General features: G+C 57.0%; 1 protein-coding gene across 10 annotated transcripts in view; it reads left to right on the forward strand.

Moving 5' to 3' along the window:
• ETS1 (ETS proto-oncogene 1, transcription factor) overlaps nt 1-12,761 on the forward strand; it is a 77,434-nt gene that overhangs the window by 30,624 nt on the left and 34,049 nt on the right. Inside the window, exon 1 of one of the 10 annotated variants that reach the window (XM_068916575.1) lies at nt 323-458. The exons of the other annotated variants lie outside the window; for them this stretch is intronic. The gene's annotated coding sequence lies outside the window, so the exon portion shown is untranslated. Of the gene's footprint in view, nt 1-322; nt 459-12,761 lie in introns of those variants that run through there. 10 annotated transcript variants of the gene reach the window in all.

Below are 12,761 nucleotides of genomic sequence, written 5' to 3' on the forward strand. Positions count from 1 at the left end.
AGTGAGATTGCAGTGGATTAAAGAAAGAAAGTTGCAGTCGTGCACTACTTTGCCAGTTACCGAGTTTCTAGGAAAGCCCGAAGGGGGGCTGTTCCCCTGCCTGTTGATAGGATTTCAAGCTGCATGTGGGAAATAAAATGACAGCTGAGTGCCGGAGTGCAAGAGGGGGGCCGGAGCAGCGCGGTGGGTAGCGCTCGGAGCTCAGAGAGCAGCTTGCGGAGGACCGGCTTGTGTGCGGGGAGCTCCAGCGTGTCAGCACACGCGTGGGTTAGCGGGGATGGGGGGGGGGTCTGCCCCCAAACGGCTGCAGCGGTTCCAGTGCGTGGATGGCGAGCGTCTTCCCCGGGGTCCGTCTCCCTGCCTGCAGAGACGTAGCCTGAGCACTTGGTTTTAGCTGTTTCAGGAGGAAGCTGCGGGTGCTCTGTCCATCTGACAGCTAAGCTGGTCCCGACTTTCAGGTGTGGGCTCTGAAGGGCCAGCGCTGGAAACGCGATGCCTAACGGTGCACAGGGATGCGGAGAATAACTCTCAAAAGCACCTATGCGGGTTAAAGGAAAGCGTCCCGCTGACTCCAGCGGAGTTAAGGACCTATTTACTGCGACTTTGGTTAAAAGAACATTTACTGGAGACTTAATCCTGTGCTTCAGGTCGTGACTGCTGTCTTTTTGCTCGCCTGGGAAGTAAACGCGATAGGGAGAAACACCTGGTTCATTGGGGGCAGGGTTGGGAGGATGTGGGGTTTGTTTGTTTCTCAATTCGGACCAGAATATCTGTTTAATTTTAAACATCTCCTGGTGCGGGTTGAGGGCATGCTACTGAGGCGTCTTTGTTGTTTAGGGGTGCAGAGCTCACCCGGGCAGGAGCACTGGATAACGTAATTGCCTTTCGCCTAAAGTGAGGGCAGGACTCTGCGTCCTGCTCTGCCTTAAGCTCATTTGCTTCTCTCTCTGATAGCCCTTCTTTTGCAGCTTGTGTCAGCAAGCAATTTTTAGAGTTGACCCAAGGTTTAAACTTTGGCAGGAAGAGCGTCGAAAAACAAAACCAGAAAGGTAAAAAAAGAGCTGACTCCCTATCGACTTGAGTTGCAGTTGCTTCTGTTTTGGTGGTTGTACTAACACTGCGAGCCAAAAAGGTCAATGTTGTCAATTAGCTGGCTTAACCTCATTTCCCCCGTAACTTTCTGAGAGAATGCTGAAGCTTTCTTGCTGGGCTGGATGTAATGTTGAGCGAGGCAGTATAGATGCTCGCTTAGGATGCCCTGCGACCTGAGTGTGCCTCCCTACTTGTGCCTGCTTAGGGCTGTGGCTAGGGCTTACCCATCCCTTGGTCTCTTTGCTGAATCTGCCACCGAACGTGCCCATTTTTTTCTTCTTTTTGAAGAGGGTCGCAGCCTCGCTGAGGACACTCGGGGTCCAGCTGCTCGTTTATTTACATGGCAGCAAGCAGTCATCTGGTGCCGGGTTTGGCCACGGTTAGTCAGGTTTGCGTACGAGCCCAGAAGAAAGTCGGCAATTCCATCCTTCCTTACTAATCCTGACCTGTTGCATCTTCTTGCTTCCAGCCGCTGGGCTGGATTTGCTTGCGGTGCCCTTACAGTATCCACGGGGTTAACCTCACGCAGGGAGGAGTGTCACGTAGGTTTTCAATTGTGCAAAACCTTTAATGTGCCCGGTGCCTTATGCCCTGTAAAACTGCAGAGATGCTTTGGCTGCACCGTAACATCGCCCGCTCTCTTCTGAAATAAAAGCCTGCTCCCACCCACGGGTGCAGGCGGCTTCCAGGCGGAAAAGTTAGATGGGATTTGTAGTGTGTCCAAAGGGTTTAAAAATAACCTGAAAGGGATGTGAAGTCACGCGAAGCTTCCAAAGTCAAATCCCCCCACTGTTGCCAACCAGAAGGTGTGAGTGAGGTGAGCAGTTCAGGAGCCAGGATACCACGGTGGTGGGCGTCTCCTGTGATACGCAAGTCGTGTTTGAGTGGGTTTTCAGTGTAATGGCCTGACAGTATATGATAACGTCGGCTTTGATTCCAGATGTATGACTGATTCAGCAGTGGGTTGGTGGGAGTTAGCTTGCCAGCGTTTTTGTTGCAAACGGGCAAAAGTTTATCCGTTGAAGTAAAAACCTCAAACAATGTGAAAATCCACCCTGAAAATCCACCCTAACAAGAACTTAATGTTGCCTCTGGTAAATGCTGCCCTCTGCAAATCAATTTGTTTCCTTGGGTTCTGCAAGGATCTGTTTGTTCTCTGTGGTCAGGGTTAAAAGCAGCTCCGCAGCCCTTGCTGGAAGCTGGCAGCCTGTAATTGGCACTCTGAAGTGCTGAGAGATAACTACATTTCTTGCTAATGAAGCCGCTGACTTGCTGCCCCGGGGCTTCCCACAAGGTACCGTAAAATGGCTCGAAAGGCAGGTCCTGATGCGGAGGCAGGTCCTGATGCGGAGGCAGCGATGCCGGGCTCCGCGCGTCCCCTCGCATCCGCTCCCGCTCTGCTTCCCTCCGCCGTCGGCGCGCCCCCGGGGCCGGCCTTGCTTCTGCCTGGCGTGAAAAGAGGAATTGGTCCGGGTAGACGCGGCGTAGAAATGCCGGCTGCTGGGAGGCGGAAGGGCTCTTGCGTTGCAGTGTTTCCCGCGTGCATCCTACGGCCAGCTGGGAGACAGGCGCGCTCTTTCCCCTGGCCTGCGCGTGGGAGGCGTCCCAGGGGTGTAGTTTTATCCGGCAGAGCCCTTGCCCCTGTGTACGGCTTGGGACAACGTGGGTTCGGGGCTGAAGCAAGATTTCTCCTGCTGTGCTTGCTGCAGGGTCGGGGGAAGTGAACGGCCAGGGCGCAGCGCGGTATTCGGCTGTAGGACCTGCCTGCATCATGTGGCTTCCCCTTTCCACAGCCAGGTCGCTTGTCTCTTTGCCCTTTGCTACAGGGAAGCGGGCAAGGTGCTTTACGGGTCTGGATGCGTCCTCAAAACAGTCTTTGGATGGGATTTTCAAGTTCGGCATGGGAGGCAGAGAAGAGAGGAACAGCTCGTGCAATGAGGGCCCAGGAGCTTTGAGACTGGACTGGCGACGTCGGGCTGCCAGGTCTCCCCAGCATCCTTCCCTCTGTCTCGTCTAGGGAGCATAAGTTTCCAAACATACCTTCAGTCCCAGGTTTTGGTACGCGTACGCAGCATAGGGTCACGGTAGGAGCATCCCATTCTGGGGGAGTCAAGTAAATAGCTCCCGGTTGCTCTTTGGGCCCTGGGAGTATTTATTCTTTCTCTCCTTTCACATCCCACTTCCTAGGGGGGGAGGAAAAATTAAAAAAAACCAAACCAAAACAGGTGAACCACCAGAGCACTGGTGATTTGCAGTGAATCCTGGCTCTCACCCAGAATCATAAATGCCGCGTGCTGGGGTCTCACCTTTCAGTGCAGAAAGGCAACGCGTCAGGGCTGAGCGTAGGGCCCCTACCAGAAGCAAGAGCATCCCTGGGAAAGGGGTTGTTCTCTGAGCTGGTTGGGGCCGCGGGAGTACTGCGCCGTAACTCGGATCAGCTCCTCTTCTGCAGAGGTAGGTCTGATCCTGTGTGACCCTTGCACAGCCGTCGGACTCCGGGCTGCTCCCTATAGCTGTGCCAGCTGCTGTTTCTAGGTGACTCAGTTTCCCTAGTGCTTTTAGGAGGTTAGTCTTGGTGGCTTGTGTTTTCACGTGGGTACGGGCGGTACACATGCAAAACGCAGGAGTATTTGCTTGGAAATTTTTGCAGTTTGGGCAAGGGAGCCAGTCCTGAAAGGTGAAGCCGTTTCAGGGCAGTGGATTTCGGGCCAGGCTGCATCTGGCTTCTTTCTGAGCGCAGAGAGAAAGCTTTCGCTCCTACCTTAACAGGAAGGGTGAGAGCCCTTCTGTGGTTGTGGATACTTGTGTGCAGGGATGAATCATCGACCAACAGGAGGGGGAATCTAATAAATTGAGGGCTTCGGGCTCCTGTGGCATTTTTGATGCTGATTGCCTGTGGAGGAGGTGAGAATTTGAACTGAAAAAGAGCAATTACCTTTCTATCCACTTACAAAATGCCCATCACTGTGGTATCCACCTGGGATGGGGGAATGATCATTCCCCGGGGAGGGAGGGGGCTGCCTGCCCCTGGTTTTCGTGAACTCCACCTTTTTTTAGCGGCAGCTTCTGGCTGCTCAAGGGGCAAAGCTGTGAAAAGCGCTGGGAAGAGGGCAAGCGATGCAAACTGGTAAATGCAAACTTAGCTAGAGGTGGTGGTTGTTGTTACTCTGTATGTCCTTCTTCCACGTGCTCCTACAGGGATACGCTGACTAACTGGGGTCTTTTTAACTTGGGTGCGGAGAGCAGACGGGTATTTCCAAGAAAAAGGAGCAAAGGCCCCGTTCCTTCTCCTTGTTTTCATCATAAACTCCCCAAACCATGTAACAGCTGTGTAATTACAGCGTAGTTACATGACGTGGCCTCTAATTTGCCATGTAATTACGGCGTGCTATGCTTTGATAGGCCTTATAAAACGAAGGGATGTCGCGCTCTCGTGCTGGAACGCCGCGCTTGAGCTCTGCAAAGGGACTCGGCGGGCAAGTTGCATGGCATCCCGCCGTCCCAAATCCACAGCGGATCGCTGGCAGGCAGGCGGCACGTCGCCGGGGCACGCGCGCGCGCGCGCTCGCCGGCGGGACCGCGCCAGGCTGAGGCTTAGCAGGGAGTCAGCTTTCGAGCGCGCTGCTGTGAGGGTGCAACGGTGGCTGTCGTCAGGGTTTTGGGAAGGGGCCGCGCGTCGCCAAGGTGCCGCTTTCTGCGCGGAGTTAAAGGCCCGGGTGGTAGCCCCCCGGCTGGGCGAGCGAGCCGAGAAGCGAGCGCCTTTAATCGGAGCGGGAGGAGAAGGTGCAGATCTGTCCTTAGTTTGCAGTGACCCACGTGCTGCCCTGGTGGCTCAGGAGGGCTCAGCCCGCCTGTGCCCGGGGCCGACCCGCTGTGACTACGGCTGCTCTGGGTCACGGAGCTCCACCTGCTTCTGCTGGTGGTGGCCCGGCCCAGAGCCTCTGGGCTTTGCAAGCTATGACGGGCTCAGGCAGCCAAAGTGAGCACCCGTTTATCTGCAGTGATTCAAGTCTTGCTGTTAGACCTCGAGATGCCAGTGTGATGCTGGAGGCAGAATCGAAGGTGACTTGCTGTCCTCCAGCGGTTACTGTTTTGATGAGAGTAGGCACGACTCAGGCACTTGGGGAAGAGGTCGGTGTGAGTAAGACCAGCCTTTTGTCTGAAAATTGCTCAGTGATGTCACTTTGTGGATCCGTCATCCGCAATGGCTGTTTTCAGTTGTGCGGTATGAGCTAGGATTTTTGGAAGGGAAGAGAAGAACAAACCCAGGTGCGTTTGTCCCACACCAGGAAAGAGGGTCTTTTCCTTCTTGCACCACCAGCTGGTACTTGCGTTGACCCATGAACTGCCGCAGGTGAGCGAATTGCATGACTTCAGGAAAGCAGGTGCCGTTGCTATCCCTGGAGTGGGTCCAAGGGATGGAGCAGCCGGCATCGTACAGGCTGCAAGCTTTGCTCTGGGAAGAAGGATGAGATGGTCTGCTTGACTTGAGCAGCGAAGCGCCCCTGGAGCCAGGTACTGCCTACTCATTGCACCGTGGAGTGTGGGGGTCCCCAAGGAAACCGGGGTCTTGCTTCCGGATGCAAGGCTGTGCCGCCTTAGGTCAAGCCCTGACTTCCCAAGTTTGCAGTGGCGAGTTACGGGCCGGTTTGCAGCTTGTGTGAATCGGCCTTGCTCTGCCGAAGCCCGGGATGTACGCTCTGATCCGGCGTAAAGCCTCATCGCTGCAGGAGCCAGTGGGACAAATCTTCAGCTGATATAAACTGTGCGGTTGTCCCGCGGCCAAAAGCTGGGCCTGCATCCCTTTTCTTTTACCCGCCACATAGTTATGCATCTCAGCTCTTTTGTTCCTCTTCCGTGACTAAGCTGCTCACTGCCTTGTGTTGCCTTTCTTGTTGTTTTTTTTTCCCCCCTCTTCACTGTGCAGTTTATAATCTTCCAACTAGATACAGAAAAAAATTTGTTTGCAGTGCTGGCCAAGAAGGCTCTGGTTTCCCTGGCATCAGGCCATGCTTACATCTCCAGTCAAAATACTGCTGGTTAAACAATAAATATTTATTGATTCTCTTGCAAGCTCCTACATTTTTCCCAGGTGCAGTGGAATTCGGGGGGCCGCTTGAGTCCCTAAAGAGGCTTTATTTTAGCTTGAAACGGCTGCGCTGGCTTCGTGTGGAGTTCGCTTTTGCCGCTAGCGGTCGTAAAAGCGTGAGATGGCTCCGGACCCAGCAGCTCTCCGGTTGTGCCGCCCGCTAAGGTGACCCTCGGCAAGCCGGCGTCCGGGGCTGCCGTCGGTCCCCTCGCGTTGAGCCGGGCCGGCGACGCTGAGCCGAGGTCCGTACCACCGCTCGCCGTCCGCCTGCCGAAACGTGACCGTCTCTGCAAGGCTGGCCGCGTGTAGGCGAGGGCGCAGCTACGTGGCCGCTCGCGTCCGGAAGCGACCCGGGCTCTTCCGTTCGCTCGCCGAGCGGCTCGGAGCGAGGAGTGACTTTGGGCTTGCTTAGCGCCGGGCAGGAAGCAAACCCGGCGCGCTTGGCCGCCGCGCGCCTCTTTCTCAACCGGGAGGTGAAACTGCACCTTTTTTCTTTTTTTTTTTCCTTTTTTTCCTTTTTTTTTTTTTTTTTCCCCTCCTCCCCTTGCTCAACCGGCGAAAATTTGACGCCTGGCCCTAGAGAGAGCTTAAGAGCAGAGGTCAGCGCGAGCCCTGGGCTGGCGGCGGCGGGCTGGGACCGGCCGGGTGTTGGCGCTCCGTCCGGCTGTGAGCCCAGCCCCGAGCCGCTCGCGGCCAACGCTTGCCGTCACGCCTGGGGTCTCCCGGTCACCTCCGGTCTCTGGAGACCTCCCGCGCGGACGTGGCCGCGGCTGTGATTTCGAGCGGGGACGGCCGCGGGCAACGTGACGGGAACGGCCGTCGCGGCTCAGCCCCGGCTCTGGCCGCGTCACGTCTCCTCTGACGCCGGAAGAGGCAGAGATCTCCACCTCGGGCGCCTGCTGCCCGGAAAACGTTGTTGTTCGGAGTGCAGCAGGTGCCTCTGTGGTGGGTTGAGCCCTGCTCGCTCATCCCTCTCCACCGCCCCAGCGTCCCGGCTGGGTTTGCGTGGGGAACTGCTTGTTGGCGCTCTCCTGTAGGACACCGGAGACCTTTCCTGAAGGTCTCCCGGAGGTCCGCGAAGGCCGTGTTGCTGGGAGGGCTGCGGAGCTGCAAGCCGGCTCGCCAAGCTCAGCTCGGCGTTCGTAGCTCGTTGGTGAACGAACCGCGTTTTCGGACGTGGAGGGGATTTTAAATTGGCTCCACATGGACTATGGATGTTGTCGCGCTTTCCCGGAGGGTGATGGCACGGTTGGGAATGTGGGTTTGATGAACGAAGCCAGACTCTGAGTCAAAAGCTGAGCAACTCCCCCCGCCGCCGCCGCCGCGCTCCCCCCCCCCCCCCCCCCCCAAAAAAAAAATCTCTTAAAATATTGGATGTAGATCCAGGCTTTCTCCGAAGGGCTGGTGGGGTCGCGTGTCCCCTCCTGCTGGGTTTCGCCGGGTCCCGGGGAAGGGGAGCCATGGATGGTGGGGTTGGTGGGGGGGAAAGGAGCCAGCGGGGACTGCTCGGTGGCCGCCGACAGCATCCCGTGCTCAGCCTCAAGACGTCCGGGGAGCCGCGGGGACGGCAAAGGAGGGCCCGAAGCGGCCGTGGGTCCGCACCAATCGCTTCACCTCTCCGTGCCCGCGGCGCGGAGGCAGCGACGCTGGCGGCCGGGGGACGCGCCGGGAGGTCTCCTGCGGCCGCCGGGCCCCAGAAACTGCAGCAGGCCCTGGGAAGCGCTTAGGAGGTTGTTGGTTTCTTTTTTATTTCTTTCAATTATTATTATTTTTTTCCTTCCTGTCAGCTCCATCTATCACAATAATCAAAATGTGGCTTTTCGACCCACTTGAAAGCCGTTCCCCCCCCCCCCCCCCCCCCCCGGTATGTGTGTGCATGTGTTTGTGCAAAACCGCTTCGTTTTGGTCAATGTTCTGCGAGTTGAAAAGCAGCAAGTGGTTGTGTGTTTCTTTTCTTTTTTTTTTTTTTAAAAAAAATCACCTTTCAGGTTTCAGAAATTGTTTACCGAAACCTGAAGCATCGTAAGGAGCAACTTTTGCAAAGCAGAGCGCTTCTGGCTTTTTCCACTGAAAAGTTAAGAAAAAAAAAAAAAGGTGGAGTGCAAAACGTGAAGTTTGGTGCCTTTATTTTATTTAAAAAGAAAAAAAAAATCAAAGCGTTCGAAGCCAACTCCGAAGCTTTTCGACCCAGCCGGGTGTCACCCCCCCCCCCCACCGCTTTCGGCTGTATGGAGGATTTTGGGAGGGGGGGGACGATCCAGCAGCCGAAGTGGCTCCCGGGGGGGCACAACGGGGTTGGAGCATCCCTCCGGGCGCCGGTCCGAGCCGCTTGGCATCGTCGGGCTCCCTCTTTCCCCGGCGTCCTCGCGAGCTCGCTGGCTGCCGGTCGCCCGGGCTAACCGAAAGCTAGAGCCGGGTCGCTGGATAGCTTAGAAATAATTAATTAATTAATTAATTAAAGGGTTGGGGGGGGGGAGGGAGAGGGAAGAAAAGCAGAGGGGAAGGATAGCATGCCTTGGAGCAGCTGCGCGCCAGCCAGCCCGTCCAGCTCAGCGCGCCGCCTAATCGGCTGACTAATTGGGCGCGCGGCTCCTCCGCCGGGCGAGGAAGGAGGCGCTGCCCGCGGCCCTTGGGTTACTCATCGGCGGGGCGCAGCCGGCCCGGCCCTCTCTGCGCCCGCGGGGACCGATTCCGGGCGGCCGACGCGTCTCGGGGAAACCGTCGCTCCGAGGACGGTCCGCCTGGCGTTTGCCCCGCGCTATCCAGCCGAGCTCCTGCTGAAGCTTCCCGGGCTTCCTCCGGGCTCCCGAATAAGCTGCCGCCGACCCCCCCCCCCCCTTTTTCCCCCGTGCGCGGCTCCTCTTGGGCCGAGCAGCCGAATTCAATCAGCCCCTTTCACCATCTGCTCCCAGGCGCTTCTGCTGGGGAAGGCTCGGGGCCAGAGAGCCTGTAATTCCTTAATAGCTTCCGGCTGCCGCGCGCGGGACGCGAGGGCTGCGAGCCCCCCGCCGCCTCCGAGCACCCCCAGCCGCTCCGCTCCGCCGCCGCTCCGGGCTGAGGCCAATAGGTGACATAATCCCCATCCCGGACGACCCGGCGCGCGATGCCCTTGGCTGGTCGGCCGGGATGACGGAGGCTGCTGGGACGGCTCAGCCCGGCCCTGGCTGCCTTCCCCAGCTCGTTCCCACCTTCCTCCTCCTCTTCCTCCTCCCGCGGTTTCGGTTTTGTCCTTCGCCCGTGGGAAGTTTCCTAGATAGCCGGAGCTGAAGAGCGGGGGGGGACGGGAGCTAAGACCCTTCCCACGCTGCCCGACGTCGGCGGGGGGGGTCGTCGCTGGGGGCGCGGCGAGCCGGAGGGTGCGTGGCGGAGCCCCGGAGCCGGCGAGCGCGGCCTCGCCTCCGCGCGGGCTTTCGGGGGGCACTCGCGCTTCTCGCCGAGCTGCTGTCTGAAACGCGGCGCGGGAGAGGGACCGAGGAGGCTTCGCGTCAGGGCGTTTTGCACTTGGGAAAATCCCCTTGGTCCTTGCCTTTGTTTCCTCGTCTGCTTAAAAATAGTAATACCAGAAAGAGAATAATTCATGGGATGTTGTGAAACAGAGCTGGTTTGGCACCAGCGTTTCTTAGGCGCTTGGTGCAGCGTGGGCTGCAGATTATTGGTTCCCAGATTCCTCTGAGGGCCTTCTCTGGCCTCCAGCGCTGGAGGAGCAGAGCAGCTTGTTGCTTTACTGTCCGCTTGCTGTGCTCTTACGCCCGTTGTACAGATGGGGAAACTGAGGCACGGAGCAAGTGGGGCCGGATTCATGCTTCCTGTGTTAACCTGAGGGGATTTATTGTGCCCTTGGTTGCTCTTGTGGCTGATAGTGAGGGAAGGTCACCTCCAGAAGATGGCAGCTCTCTGAGGAGCATCAAGGAGCAGCCACGTGAGGAAACGTGGCCTTGTTCCTCGCCCTCTCCCCGCCTGGAGGCCGATGCAAAGCTGACCCTTGGGCGCCAACAGTACGTTCCTTTGCATGGCTTTCATGCCAGCTAAAAAATTCCCCCGTTCGTAGCTGCTGGGAATCATCTGTTGCCGTATCAAGCAGGCCTGCGTCAGGCCTGGCCAGTGGAAATGTTTAATGTGCCGGGAGTGGGCGTCGCGCTCGTGCAGCATCTCTTGGCCTGGGGGATGGCACAGGAGAGCGGGGTGCTTGCTGTGATTGTGGGCTGCTGGTGCTCATCGGTGAGGCTCACCCAGGTGGCATCCGGGGCTCAGGACCAGCCCCGTCACAGGCGATGGGGTGGCTTTAGTGGAGTCGCCACCCAGACGGGTGCCCGGTGCTCCTGGTGCAGGACCTGAGGCGTTCAGGAGAAGGGGCTCGCTCAGGCACGAAGGAGGCAACCTTGCTTTGACCGTCCGTAGACTCTCCTCAGGTCTGGCTGGCTGGTTCTCCTGCCCTGTTGGGGATGTTGCACTGAGAGGTGCAGCTAGCATAGGGAAGACACCTTGGCGTGAGCAGCGAGTACCGTGAGCTGCTCTGGTTTTGATTTAAGCTGCAGGGAGCTACCGTGTGAATTTGTGAGCCACTGCGAGGGAGGAAAGATGCCTTCAGAGAGGCGAGGTCAGGATACTTGCAAGTGCAAATCTTCGTCGGCCGTAAATCCGGTGATGCAAAGGAGTAAATGCACGGATAGTGCAGGGGAATTAAAGGTATGCGGATCGTTACTCTACCTGCGATCCCTTGGCAGCAGCTCGCAGAGTTGACTATTTGTTCTAAAGAGTTATAAATAATTCTGTTGATTAAAGCGATTGATTATCCTTGGTCTAATAGTATTTAGTCAGAGCAAACAGCGCTGAGATTTACCAGCCGCACTCTGACCTTCCAACCCTGATCTGTTTGCAAAAGCCTGTGCAATTATTTGTTTGATTTCAAACCTAAATATACTAATCTCTTCTCCTTCTGGAATTGCAAAGAAAGCTGGGCAGCTCGACCTGATAAGGCAGGGCAGTGGACGGGGGCGCTCCCGCTGTCGCGTGCGTGGGAGTCCTCCTCCCACGCCGTGGCAGGTCGCTGGGCAGAAGGGAAGGGGTGACGCAGTCGGGATCCCTGTGCGATCCACGGGGGATGTGATACGCTGCAACTTGCACTGTCCCATTGAGCAACCGTTTATCGCACTCTTGGCTGTGCATCTCGCTGGCGTTGCCCTGAAGCAAAGGGTTGGCCGCGGAGGTTGCGGAGGTGGGGAGCGGCAGGAATCTGCAGCTGCAGCGCGATGTGGCAAGCTTCGCCCCCGTACCTTCCAGCCCCGGGGGCAGCGTGCGTGCTCGGGAGGTGACCCTGCGCTGCCGAGCCTCCCTTCCTGGCCACCGGTGAGCTCGGTCGCTTCTACGTCGCTGGCTTTGTGCTTTCTGCGTCCCACGGAGATGTCCTGGGCTTGAGCACGGGGTGCTCGGCGTTGTCCACTCATGACCTTTAGGCACTTACTGTATGGACACGACCAAGGTGCTCTCCCTAGCAGGTCTAGCCCTTCCCGCTTTAGCAAACCTTCTGGGTTTATGGAGAAGAGAGCTGGCAGGAGGAGCTGGGAGTGGAGTTGAGTGGCTTTGATGCAGCGGGAGATAGTTTGGGGTTAAACATCCTCCTGGCTTGAGGGCACTTCAGGCTGTGTGCTGCCATGTGGTACCCACGTGTCTGGCATGACGTGGCATTGATTCAGCCGGGGGGCCAGTGCTAATGCCAAGACACAGAAAGATCAGTTTGCGAAGGACTTGGGCTGAAAATCAAGTGAAGACTGGGGAATTCCAGGCTGGGCTTGGGGTGGACGCACTGGAGAGGAGAGGAAAAGGAGGGATTTGGCTCGGCCTCTGCATCTCTAATCCCCGCCTGATGCAAAGAGAATTAAGGCTGCTTTCTGGGACCAGTCTGGTAATGGACTCCCAGGAGCAGGGAACATCTTATCCACATAAGAAGCGTGTCATGTCGTGGTGATGGACGCTGCAAATGACTGATCCGGTGTTCAGTTTGGGTACAGAGTCATTTCATGGGACCACGGGTATGCAGTGAAACCATCTCGAGTTGTAAAGTCGTGTATGGCTACTTAAAAAATGTGCTGGCATGGTATGTTCTTCAGATATGTTTGAGCAGACTTAGGGAGGCTGCAATCCATTTCTAGGGTGATGAAAGAGCTAAACATGACTGAACAGTCCTTGGCCCTTATCCCCACTGCTGGGAGACTGCTCTGCCAAGAGATCTCGGCCTTTCCTTTTCACACTTCCAAACCTGACAGCATCTTTCTCACACAATGTACTGCCGATTAACCTTATCCCTGACTTGCAAAATCTCTGCCCTCCCTCTTTTGGGAGGCTATCATGTGCTGCTTGGCAGCGCTTCGGCCTCCCTGGAGCAGAGAGAGGGGCAGCAGTTGGAGGCGATGGAGCCAAATCCCCATTGCACATGTTTGTCCTTATCTTTGGCGGGTGGAGGGGATGGAGATTAATATCTGGAGGAGAGACCTGAGCTGCTCGGGTGTGATTACAGTAGTTCAGATTTACCTCGATAGCATCCTATGCGCACTTTGGCAGTCCAGCGTAAGAATGGGTCGTC

This window comes from Struthio camelus, chromosome 22 (assembly GCF_040807025.1).
Source record: "Struthio camelus isolate bStrCam1 chromosome 22, bStrCam1.hap1, whole genome shotgun sequence".
Taxonomy (NCBI): domain Eukaryota; kingdom Metazoa; phylum Chordata; class Aves; order Struthioniformes; family Struthionidae; genus Struthio; species Struthio camelus.